The 11,667-nt window shown below is 32.8% G+C and overlaps 1 long non-coding RNA gene across 1 annotated transcript in view; it reads right to left on the bottom strand.

Annotated features, from left to right (window-relative positions):
- Positions 1 to 3,210: 3,210 nt before the first annotated feature.
- Positions 3,211 to 11,667, bottom strand: part of LOC141491974 (uncharacterized) — a 134,849-nt gene continuing 126,392 nt past the window's right edge. The window contains exons 2-3 of the long non-coding RNA XR_012469815.1: positions 4,432 to 4,612; positions 3,211 to 3,280 (exon numbers count right to left, since the gene is read on the bottom strand). This is a non-coding gene — a long non-coding RNA (uncharacterized LOC141491974). The remainder of the gene's footprint in view (positions 3,281 to 4,431; positions 4,613 to 11,667) is intronic.

Raw genomic sequence — 11,667 nt, 5'->3', positions numbered from 1 at the left:
GGGTAGGTAAATATGGAATGCATAGTTGACAGGATATTACTATATTCTTTGCTTGCTCTGGTGATTTTAAATTCTTTCCTTAATAAAGAGGCATTCTAGTGAAATTTTTTGTGACACTGCCTAGCTTTCTCTTCTACTAAGCTTACAAGAATTAGAAGGGTTAATTGATGAGCCCTATGATTGCCTTCATATTTAGGCCCAGGCAATTCAGTGTAGGAATGTATATATTCAAAAAGGTTGAAAAAATATTTACCTTAATTGCCTGCTGTCCCTTTATGAGCGCTCTTTTGACCCACAGTTTTCTAGAATTTATCTGTCCTTTCAAGATTAATTACCCTCCAGGTCCAGCTGTTCGTCCATCAGTCTGTCCCTCTGTCAGTCCATCCATCAGTCTGTCTGTCCATTTGTCAGTCCCTGTTCAGGCACCAGCTATCGCCTGCAATGGCTCTGGTGTGGGTCTGGACATGAATTTCCGAGAGACAGGTCAGGTAGACAAACATATCCAAACAGAAAAGGTTGGGAAGTGAAAATCTACCAACTTTAATTTTGGAAACTCAGACTTTTTATAGTAAAAACTCATAACTTCTTGTAACTCTTTAAAGACTTGATATAATTTTTCATCACTGTCATGTTTAATAAAAGCTGTTTCTATGTATCTGACCATATGATAACTATACTTACTATCTTTAAAATGTTAAGTGTTTCTAGCTGTTCTATTAATACCATTAATTAGACATATAATTAATTCTTTTGTTTTGATTAAAAAATTATTTTTTTAAATTGCATTTATGCTTGGACCTAGAATAAGGTCCATCACATTGTTTAAAAATTTCAGGAAACCTAGAGTGTCAAAACTTCAGATATTTTCCTTTATTACCTCTACAGAGCAATCAATCATTAATTCCAGGCTTTGACATCATTACAGTAAAAATAGCTTATAGTGATAAAACTAGATCATATAACTTTTCGACATTACCTAACTATGGGTTGCATAATTTTCAATCTCCCAATCATTTTTCAAAGCCTCTCATATTTATTCAGTATTATTGGAAATATTTGAAGTTAAGCTATAAATTCCCAATTTCTTATACAATTTTCTTCTGTTACCATGTTTTCTTTTTTAAAATTAAACATTAAATTCTTAACCTACATGAAACATGATTTTTCCATGCTGACATCTCATTCTCTTAAAGTTAACCTTATAACTAAATATCTGTTACACTTAAATTTCTTTTACATCTCTGTTTTATAAGCTTATTTTTCTCTTGTTCAAATACACTCCTATTTTCAAAAGGAAAATAAGATTCTCTATGAATTTAGTTTTATATATATATAATAATTTCAAAAATCCCATGTAATTTTATCCATATATATATATATATATATATATATAATTTCAAAAATTTCTATGTAAACTTTTACCAATGCCAGGGTTATATGATACACAAATAATTTCTTCTTAAATAACATATTAAATAAGTTAGTTTGATTGTACATATAAATATTCCCTTTAAGAAACACTAAGTGGAAGAGCACAGTTTTTCACAATCTCTGAGCCAAAAGACCATGAGAAATATAACTTTGTTGGCAAGGTATTCTCCAGTTTTCTTATCACAAATCTTTACAAAGGTAATGGATGATACTTCAATTCATCCATTGTTTGTTATTGTAACACAATATTAAAATTTCAAGAAACTGTCTGAATCTGTTCTTATACAAAATTTACTAATTATACATACCACATTTCAAATTAATGTATATTCCCTTTACTCCTTAAAATTCTGTAGTACATAAAAATTTCTTGAGACCAAATGTTTCTAAAATCCCTTTTTATGTTTACAAGATTTTCTTTAAAGTTCTTTTAATAATCCCATAAATTCCAATCTCATTCAAAATTACCTTAAATTATTTTCCTTTTCAAATTACAAAAGTTTGCAAATCCTTCTTATCTGTATCATTGCTATTCTAACTTCTCAGTGCTCTAACTTAAAAGAAATTTCTATCTTCACTGTCAAAATGATGTTCTGGGAATTGGAGATTCCTCACATTTTCAGGTATCAAGGTGTAGTATGCACTAATTATTTACTAATTATTTACCTTTACTTTTTATCATTCCTTGCTCACACTAAAATTTTTATTATATATATGTATATATATATATATATATATGAATTTATCATGCTAATTAAGACCAGTCCAACAAATAATTTTAGAGCCAATTTCAATTTCTCCTAGGTCCCTTATAATTATAATTTGCCAAATCAGTAAATAAAATTCTATTTAGTCTATTAGAACAGAAAAGAGACACTAGAAAATAAGAGAAAATAGTAGAACCCCTTCTCCTTCAAATACAACATGATTCTCAGGAAAATATTCTTTTTTTTGGCACCAATCATGAGTTTTGGAAAAAAAGACCTAATTTTGAAAAGAGAGAATGGGAAGAAGTTTGGCTAATCAGAACACAGAGAACAGCGGTCCTGAGAGACAATTGAGAAATTCTCTCTGCCTGTATTTTAAAGCAAACACATATAGACACACAAATGGAGTCAGAGCATTTAGAACTAGAGGCCCCTCAAATCTGGGAAACCCCACTTTGCTCTCACACTAGAGGGTCCCTTTAAACATTACACAAAGACAAAAAACAGGATAACTCCATCAAAGGTGACAAATCTTCCAAAAAAATAGGAAAAATGGAGAACCTTCCATTTTTCACAATACATTTTTCCATTCAAAGGTTTTCATATCTAACACTTCTTGATTTTAACCATAAATAAGTATAACTTTTGAGAAGGCAAGCAGTCACTCAAAAAATCCCTCAGCCTAATTGTAATATTCCCTGTCCCCTATCAGCTTAGAGTAAACCAAATAACTTCAACAGCCCTAAATCTTTTCTGGGAGGGCAGTCTCTTTTTTCTTTTTAAATCCTCAATCATCCCATTATTTTTGTAATAATCAAATTATTATCTTATATTTATGAAATTGAATAACATTTTTGTGATTGTTTATTTAACACATACCTTTATTATCTGCAAATACTCACTTTTCTGTTTCTAAAACTTCAAGTAAATTCCCTTTTTTAACATTTTTAATATTTTATTTTATTTTATCAAGTCTTCATGAAAGTTCTCTTTCTCTTATCCACTGCTTTTTCTTAATTCCTCTCTCAGTTAACTTCAAGATCTAGATAAGCAGGCCATGAGCAAACAAGCTGTCTGATCTCTCACTCCCATTGCCTCCTTTTTCAGGCAGTTTTAGCCATGCCTGTTCGTGTGCCTGTAAACTATACCCAATTTGATTATTTACTCCTGCCCATGGGCCAGTGCTAGAGAGCATTTCAAATGTTAGTCTTAACCCTGCTGCTTCATTTCTTTTAGCGTGACTAGTACAATTCTCAAAAAATTCAGTTTTCCATATTAAGTAATTTGGTGTAAGAGTAGTTTTTGCTATCTTGGTCCCATCTTCTGGGACTAATATTTGTCTACTTAATATTTCTATTTTATTCAAAACATATGGATTGGTTTTTACCATAAGTGCTTGTTGCTGATTTTAATTCTCTAAATGTTTTAAAATCTAAATTATTGTATTCTTTAAAAACAATGCCTGGAATCCTTGGATCAGGTTTCTCAAGCAGGGGAAAAGAGAACAATGACTCTCTCATGTCCCATGGAATCTTCTCTCCCTAATCTATTGCTTTTCCAGCGGCTATTTGAACAATATTCATATGGCCCTTATCTTTGGTAACATTTTCTTCTTTAGACCGTAAAGGAGCAGAAGGTGGGTTATTAGAGTTAGGAGGTGGAGCTGGCTGGGCAGCCACCACTTCCAGAAGTCCTGAAGGAGCAGCCGCTGCGGCAGCCTGAGCAGGTGGGGGCCAGGCCTCCCAGAGACTCTCCATTATGAGTTCCTAAAGTGGGAGCCGGGAGGAGGATTCTTCTGGGAAGGTAGGGCCCTGCCGCCTTGGCCTCCACACCCCTCCTTCCACCTGGAGACAGGCCGGGGTCTGGAGGTGGCGTCGGAGGTAAAAACCACCACTCTTTTTTACTCTTTTCTTCCTGCTGATTAATTTTATATCAACTTTTAATATCCTCTGCGTCAAAGGAACATCTCCAGGTGGAGTCAGGAAGATTTTTAAACTATTCTCTAATGATAAGAATCCTGTAGGAAATGCCTCCTGACCTTCTTGTTTAAAAATGTTCATTCATCTGTTTCCCCACAGTTTCCCATTTTTCAATACTTAATACTCCTTCTGGAAACCAAGGACAACATTTTTGTACACATTCAACAAATTCTTCCACTTGTTTTGTTGTTCTTAACAAGCCTCTTTCTTTAACTGTCTGCTTTAGCACTTTCAAATAATGTCCTCTGCCCTTAGACTGTCCCTGTCCCATTTTAATGCTCTCTGTTTTAGACCTGATGGAAAAAATTATTTACCTTAATTGCCTGCTGTCCCTTTATGAGCGCTCTTTTGACCCGCAGGTGTCCAGACTTTATCTTTCCTTTCAAGATTGATTCCCCTCCAGGTCCAGCTGTCCATCCATCTATCTGTCAGTCCATCCGCTCATCAGTCCCTGGTCAGGCACCAGCTATCACCCGCACTAGCTCTGGTGTGTGTCTGGACATGAATTTCCAAGAGTCAGGTCAGATAGACAAACATATCCAAACACGAAAGGCTGGGAAGTGAAAATCTACCAACTTTATTTTTGGAAACTCAAACTTTTTATAGCAAAAACATCTCAGGAATGAGCAGTTAAAGGAGACCCAGTTTTACCAGTTCCTGGATAAATTTACAATATTTGTTCTTAGAAAATGCATGCTTCTCTGTCAAAGAAACCTTTTCCAACCATCCTGGAGCCACAGATTATCCTAAATCAGGGTTCACTGGTGAGCCAACGGATCCATACAATGAGCAATAATCCATACACACCTTTGATGAAGAAGATCACCAAGGATCTGTGACCATCACTCCCTGGGCCTGGCCCTCTACAAAATGTTTGGTTTGTTTGGTTTTAAAAAGAAAGATGAAAACCAAATTGACCATTATTAATGAGAAAATCAAAGTAATAATCTGGAACTATTTTTCTCAACTGTATGGCCAATAAATTTTACAACATAAGTAACATGGATGGGTATCTACCAAAATAACAAATTGATCTAATTATCAGAAAGGGAAATAAAATATATGAATAACCAATTGCAGAAAAAAGAAATTAAGCAAGGAAAAAAAATCCCCAGGGCCAAATGAATTTCAAAAATTTTAAATTTAAAGAAAAATAATTCCAATACTTTATAAAATATAAGAAATCATAGACAAAGTTGAACCAAATTCTTTCTATGACACAAATATGGTGCTGATACCTATACCAGGAAGAGCCAAAACAAAGAAAATTAGAAATTAATTTCCCAATTGAATACTGATGTAAACAATTTAAATAAAATATTAATAAAGAGATTACAGTAAGATATCACTAAGATAATATACCATGATCAAGTATGATTTACACAAGGAATGGAGGGAATGGCTCACTATTAGAAAAACAATCAGTATATTGACATATAGATAACAAAACTAACAAATCATGATAATAGATGCTGAAAACGTTTTTGACAAAATACAGCATCTATTCCCATTAAGACAATAGAGAGCATAGAAATAAAAGGGGTTTTTCTTTTTTTAATGTGTTTGCTTCACACTTAAAAAAAATATTTATTTATTTTTCAGCCATATGTACATGTGTATTTTTAAGTTACAAAATTTCCTTCCACCCTCCCTTCTCACTCTCCTCCCCTCAGCAGTTTAAAGTCAGGTTAATATTGTACATATATATTTTTGAAAAACATGTTTATATATTAGTCATTTTCAGTATGAGGAATTAGGATTAAGGGAAAGAGATATATAAGGGATAATTTTTATACAGTGTTCATCCTATTTGGGAGCACACATACCAAAGCACACCCAGAAACTATACAAAGACAATTTCAAAAAACTCACAAAAATTAGTCAATCAGTTTTTTAAAAATGGAAAAATATTAGCTGCTCTTGGGAAGGGAGAACTAATATTAACAAATTACAATTTTACTTAAATTAATCGACTTATTTAGTGCCATATCAAATTACCCAAAATTATTTTATAAAGCTAGAAAACATTAAATGAAATTTACCTAAAGAACAAAACATAAAGAATAACAAGGAAATTAATGAAAAATGCATAGGAAGGTGGCTTTACCATACCAAATCCCAAACTGTATTATAAAGTTGCATTTATTAAAACTATTTTGTACTGACTAAGAAGAATGGTAGATCAGAATATATGACATAGTAGTAAATAACTATACCAATCTACTGTTTGATAAATCCAAAGTCTCTAGCTTCTGGTCTAAAAATTGACTATTTGACAAAGTCAACTGGAAAAATTGGAAAACAGTATAGTAGAAACTAGGCCTAGATCAACATTTCATACCATTTGTAAAGATAAGGTCAAAATGGGTACAGGATTTAGACATAAACACTGATACCATAAGAATAAAGAATTGTTTACCTCACAGATTTATAGCGAGGAGAATTAATGATAAACAAAGAGAAAGAGAATATTGTGAAACACAAAATGCATGATTTTGGTTATATTAAAAATTTTGCACAAGGAAAACCAATACAACTAAGGTTAGAATGAAATCAGAAGCAGGAAAACACTTTTTTTACAACCAGAATTTCTGGTAAAAGGCTCATTTCTAAAATATATCAAAAAAGGAGTCAAATTTATGAAAATAACAGGTGATTCCCCAAATGATAAATTGTCAAAATGATATGAACAGACAGCTTTAAGATTAAGAAATTAAAACTATCTATAGTCATACAAAATGCTCTAAACCATTATAGATTAAGGAAATGGAAATAAAAAGCAACTCAAACCAATCAGATTGGTTAAAATGACAAAAAAGGAAGATAATAAATTTTTGATGGGATGTGGAGACCAATGCATTTTTGATAGAATTGTGAACTGATCCAACCATTCTGGAGAGATATTTGAAACTCTGTTCAAGGGCAATAAAAATGTGCATAACCGTATGATCCCATAAGACCATAACTAGGTCTGTAGCTCAAAGAGATCACAAAAATATGAAGAAAGAGACCCAAATATATAGAAATTTTCATGGCAATTCTTTTTGTAGTGACAAAGAATTGGAAACTAAGGGAATGCCCGTCTATTGGGGAATGACTGACCAAGCTGTGGTATATGAAAATAATGGCATACTGTTGCTTTATAAGAATCAATGAGCAGTCAGATTTCAGAAAAAAAAACTTTTAAAAAACTTACATGAACTGAAGCTGAGTAAAATGAGTTAATGTGTACACATTAACAACAACATTGTGTGATGAGTCACTCTTATATATTTATCTTCTCTGAACAATACAACAATCAAGAATAATTCTAAAAGATCTGTAATGGAAAATGCCATTTACATCTAGAGAAAAATATGGAATTTGAATACAGATCAAAGCTTATTATTTCCACTTTTTAATTTTTTTCTTTTCTCTTTTTGTTTTGCTTTCAATTCTTCCTTCATAGTGTCACTAATATATCACTAATAAATGGCAATTGTAATATGATTGTAAGTGCATAACCTATTACTTGTTATCCTAGGTTGGGACAGAGAAGAGTGGGAGGGAGAAAACATTACTAAAAGGAATGCTGAAAATTCTCTCTATATATGTATATAATTGAAAAATAAATAATCATCCTCTATAAATGTAGTTTGACATTTCAATAGTAATTTTAGAGAATTACCTAGAACACTGAGACATTCAATGACTTACTCAGCATCTCTCAGTCAACATATATCAGAGAGGAAATATGTCTGTTTAACTGTAGGCATGACTTTCTAACCATTTCTTTGTACTGCTTCTCAAAAACGTTAAATAATCAAACATTTTCATGAAAATACAAGCAGAAGTTGAATAGTTGAATATTTTTTCTATCTCTATGCCAAAATGGAAAAATATGGTGCTTACAGAATCAGGGAATCTTACAAAGAAATAGTCTGTTATATTTTCTTAAATGCTTAGGATAACTTCAAATGAAGAACTGAAGAGTGCCTGACAAGCAGGACCATCTCTTCAGTTATTCAAAAATGTTAAAATTAGGGAAGAATAAGAAAGAGAGCAGCCAAAAAATTGGAAGTTAGAAAGTTGCAAGTTATAAAATTCCCTCACTTACTATTCCCTCCCTTACTATTTCCATGTATTGCTCTCTACTGTTCAGTTTAGCCCATCTGCCAAAATTAGAGATGCTTAAGGTCAAATCATGAAAGTCAGACTGGAAATGAACAAATGAAGTCCATAGGGAGCAGTATCTCAATTTTTCCACATCCTCTCTATCATTAATAATTGTCCTTTTTTGTCATTTTAGTCATAAGTTGGGCAAGATAGCTCTAAATTAGTATTTTAATTTCTTCCTCATTAGTGTTCATCATTTTCATTTTTTGATACTGGTAATTTGCTTTTTTTCTTATTTTTAAATCAAATTAAGCAAAAGATTATCCATTTTACTGTATTTTAATAAAACCAATTTTTAGTTTTATTTATTAATATAATAGTTGTCTTACCATCTTTTTTTTTAGGTTTTTACAAGGCAAGTTCACACAGCCAGGTGTCTCTGGTTAGATTTGAGCTCAGATCCTCCTGGTTCTAGGGCCAGTGTTCTATTCAATGTACCACCTCGCTGCCCCTACCATCTATTTTGATAAACTCCTTTGATTTTCAGAATTTCCAATTTTTGTATTTATTTTGGATTTTTAATTTGTCTTTTTTCAAGTTGCATGCTCAATTCATTTCTCTATACCTGTAAGCATTTAGAGATATAAAATTTCTCCTAATGATTGCTTTGACTGTCTCCTACAAATTTTGGTATGAAGTTTCACTATTTTCAGTGACTTAGATTAAATTATTATTTCTGTGATATTTTTGTTTAATCTGCTCCATTAAAATTAGGCTATTTCATTTCAATTATTTTTTGTTTTATCTTTAAATGGCCCTGCATATGATATTTATTGCATCATCATATAAAAAGGATGCAATGAACATTTCTGTGTTTTTTCATTTTATTATGAGGTTTTTATGACTAATACATGGTCAAATTATGTGTCACTGTCAGTGTACTGCTAAGAAAAAGGTGTATTCCCTTCTATCCCCATTCAGTTCTCTTCAGAGCTGTGTCCTAAGTTTTCTAAAGTTCTTTTCACCTCCTTAACTTCTTTATTATTTTGCAGTTAGATTTATCTAATTTTGAGAGGGGAAGGTTGATGTTCTCCACTGTATAGCTCTACTTTCTAATTTTTCCTGTTGCTCATTAAGCTTCGCCTCTAAGAATTTGGATGCTCTATCACTTGGTGCATATATGTTTAATATTGCTATAGCTTCATTGCCTAAGGCACCTTATAGCAAGATGTGATTTGCTTTCAATTCTTTTTGTTATAGTTATTTTTTATTTCACTTAATCTGAGATCAGGATTGCTGATAATGTATTGTTTGCTAGTCTTTTAGTTTTGCTGTATGCATCTCTCTACTTCAAATGTGTTTCTTATAAACCACATTGTGCAGAATTCTGACTTTTGATCCTCTTCTATTATGTTTTACGGGATTGATCATTACATTCATATTCCTAATTATGGTTACCAAATCTGCATTTTCCTCCATTCTACCATCCTTTCTCCTTTCACCTTGTCCCTCCCTCACCATTGTTTTGTCTCTGACCATTGCCTCGCTCAATCTTCCTCCCTTCTCACCTCTATATCCCTTTTCTTCTTGCTTTCCTCTTTTGCTTTTCCCCTCCTTTCTTCCTTCTCTTCTATCAGGATCTCCTGCCTCTTTCTTTTCCCTTTACCATGCTACTTCACTAAACAAATTGAGAGTGTATGTTATTCTCTCTTTCATTCAAATCTGTTGAGATTAAAATTCACTCAATAATCACACCCTCCCTTTTATCTTAATACTGTATTACATCTTTTGTGCTTTCTCCTCTGGTGTCATTTATCCTCTTCTTTTTCTCCCTTCTTCTCCCAGCATAATCCTTTATTCAAGTCTCCTTTCATGCCTTATACCCACACCCTCTTTCTATGCAAACTTTTCTCAACTGTTCTAATAGAAATACAATTGTCAAGAGTTATAAGTATGATGATATTATAATAAATTTGTACCAAATTTATACTCTTAAGTATTCTTTCAACTGTCCTGAAAGAAATATAGGTCTCATGTGTTAAAGTGGTAACACATCATAATCAATTTATACACACATCCTCTGTCAAAGTATGCTCCTTTCAACTGTCCTGGAGGAAATACAATTTTCAGGCATTACAAGTATTTTCTATTTTCATAGGGATGTAAACAGTTTAGTCTTATTGACTAACATTTTCTTTCTGTTTACCTTTTTAAGGCATCTTTTGAGTCATATTTGAAGATCAAATTTTCTGTTTCCTTCTGGCCAAAATGATCACATAAGTTTGAAAATCCTCTATTCCACTGAATATCCTTTTTTCCCTAAAAAATATGCTGAATTTTGTAGGGTAGTTAATTCTTGTTTATGATTCAAAGTCCTTTCCCTCTGGAGAGAGATATATAAGGTTAGAGTAAGCAACCAGGTGTTCACATGGACTATTTGTTCCCTACCTGTAGTAGAGCATTCCAAGCTTGTATTGGTCTGACCAGCCACAGTTGGACACATTGTATTTTGTCTCAAGCATAGTTATGTCATTTGATCTTCTTTGATAATGAAGAACAAAAACCAATTCCCTGGAATGGCATATCCTAGGGTCTCTGATCCTTTAATGATGAAGTTGTTAAATCCTATGGAATGCTGACTTTGACTTCATGGTATCTGAATTGTTTCTATTTGCTTCTTGCAGTACTTTCTCCTTTAACTGATAAATTTGAAATTTGTCTATAATATTTTTTGGAGTTTGTATTTTGGGATCTTTTTCTTTTTTAACTATTGAATTTCAGTCTATTCTTTAAATTTTTTAAAAATTTATTTAAGGCAATGGAGTTAAGTGACTTGCCCAAGGTCACAGAGCTAGGCAATTATTAAGTGTCTGAGGTTGCATTTGAATTCAGATCCTCTTGATTTCAGGGTCAGTGCTCTAAACACTGTACCCCCCCAGCTGCCTCTTGGGATCTTTTTTTGCAGGTAACAGTGGATTCTTTAGAAAACTAGTTTATCTTCTTGTTCTCAAATATTAAGGAAACTTTCCCTGATAATTTCCTGAAAAAAATACTTTCTATTTTCTTTTTTGATAATTATTCATATATTATTTCTCCTAGATTGATTCTCTAGGTTGGTCTTTTTCTCCCTAGGAGGTAATATTCTTTGAGGCTTCAAATATAGAGATTTTGTCACTGTTTCCTTTTCTGAAATTTCATTTTGATCTTTTCTGCCATCTTAGTACCTTTCTTTGGTTAATGCTTTTGTTTTCCTCCCACTCATTTTGAAATTTGAGCTCTGCTTCTTGGGCACAGGTGGGACAGTCCCAAACTTTTTGTCTTGGGCACTTGGGGTCTGGTCCCTGGCTTTTTGCACTGTGTCCTCAGTTACTTGCAACTTGATCCCTGCAATAGGTTAGCCCAACCCAGTCCCTCCTGTTACACAAGCAATCTGGGGTTTGAAGTATGCCTTCTCA

This window comes from Macrotis lagotis, chromosome 6 (assembly GCF_037893015.1).
Source record: "Macrotis lagotis isolate mMagLag1 chromosome 6, bilby.v1.9.chrom.fasta, whole genome shotgun sequence".
NCBI lineage: Eukaryota > Metazoa > Chordata > Mammalia > Peramelemorphia > Peramelidae > Macrotis > Macrotis lagotis.
This window is presented reverse-complemented; position numbering and strand designations above follow the sequence as displayed.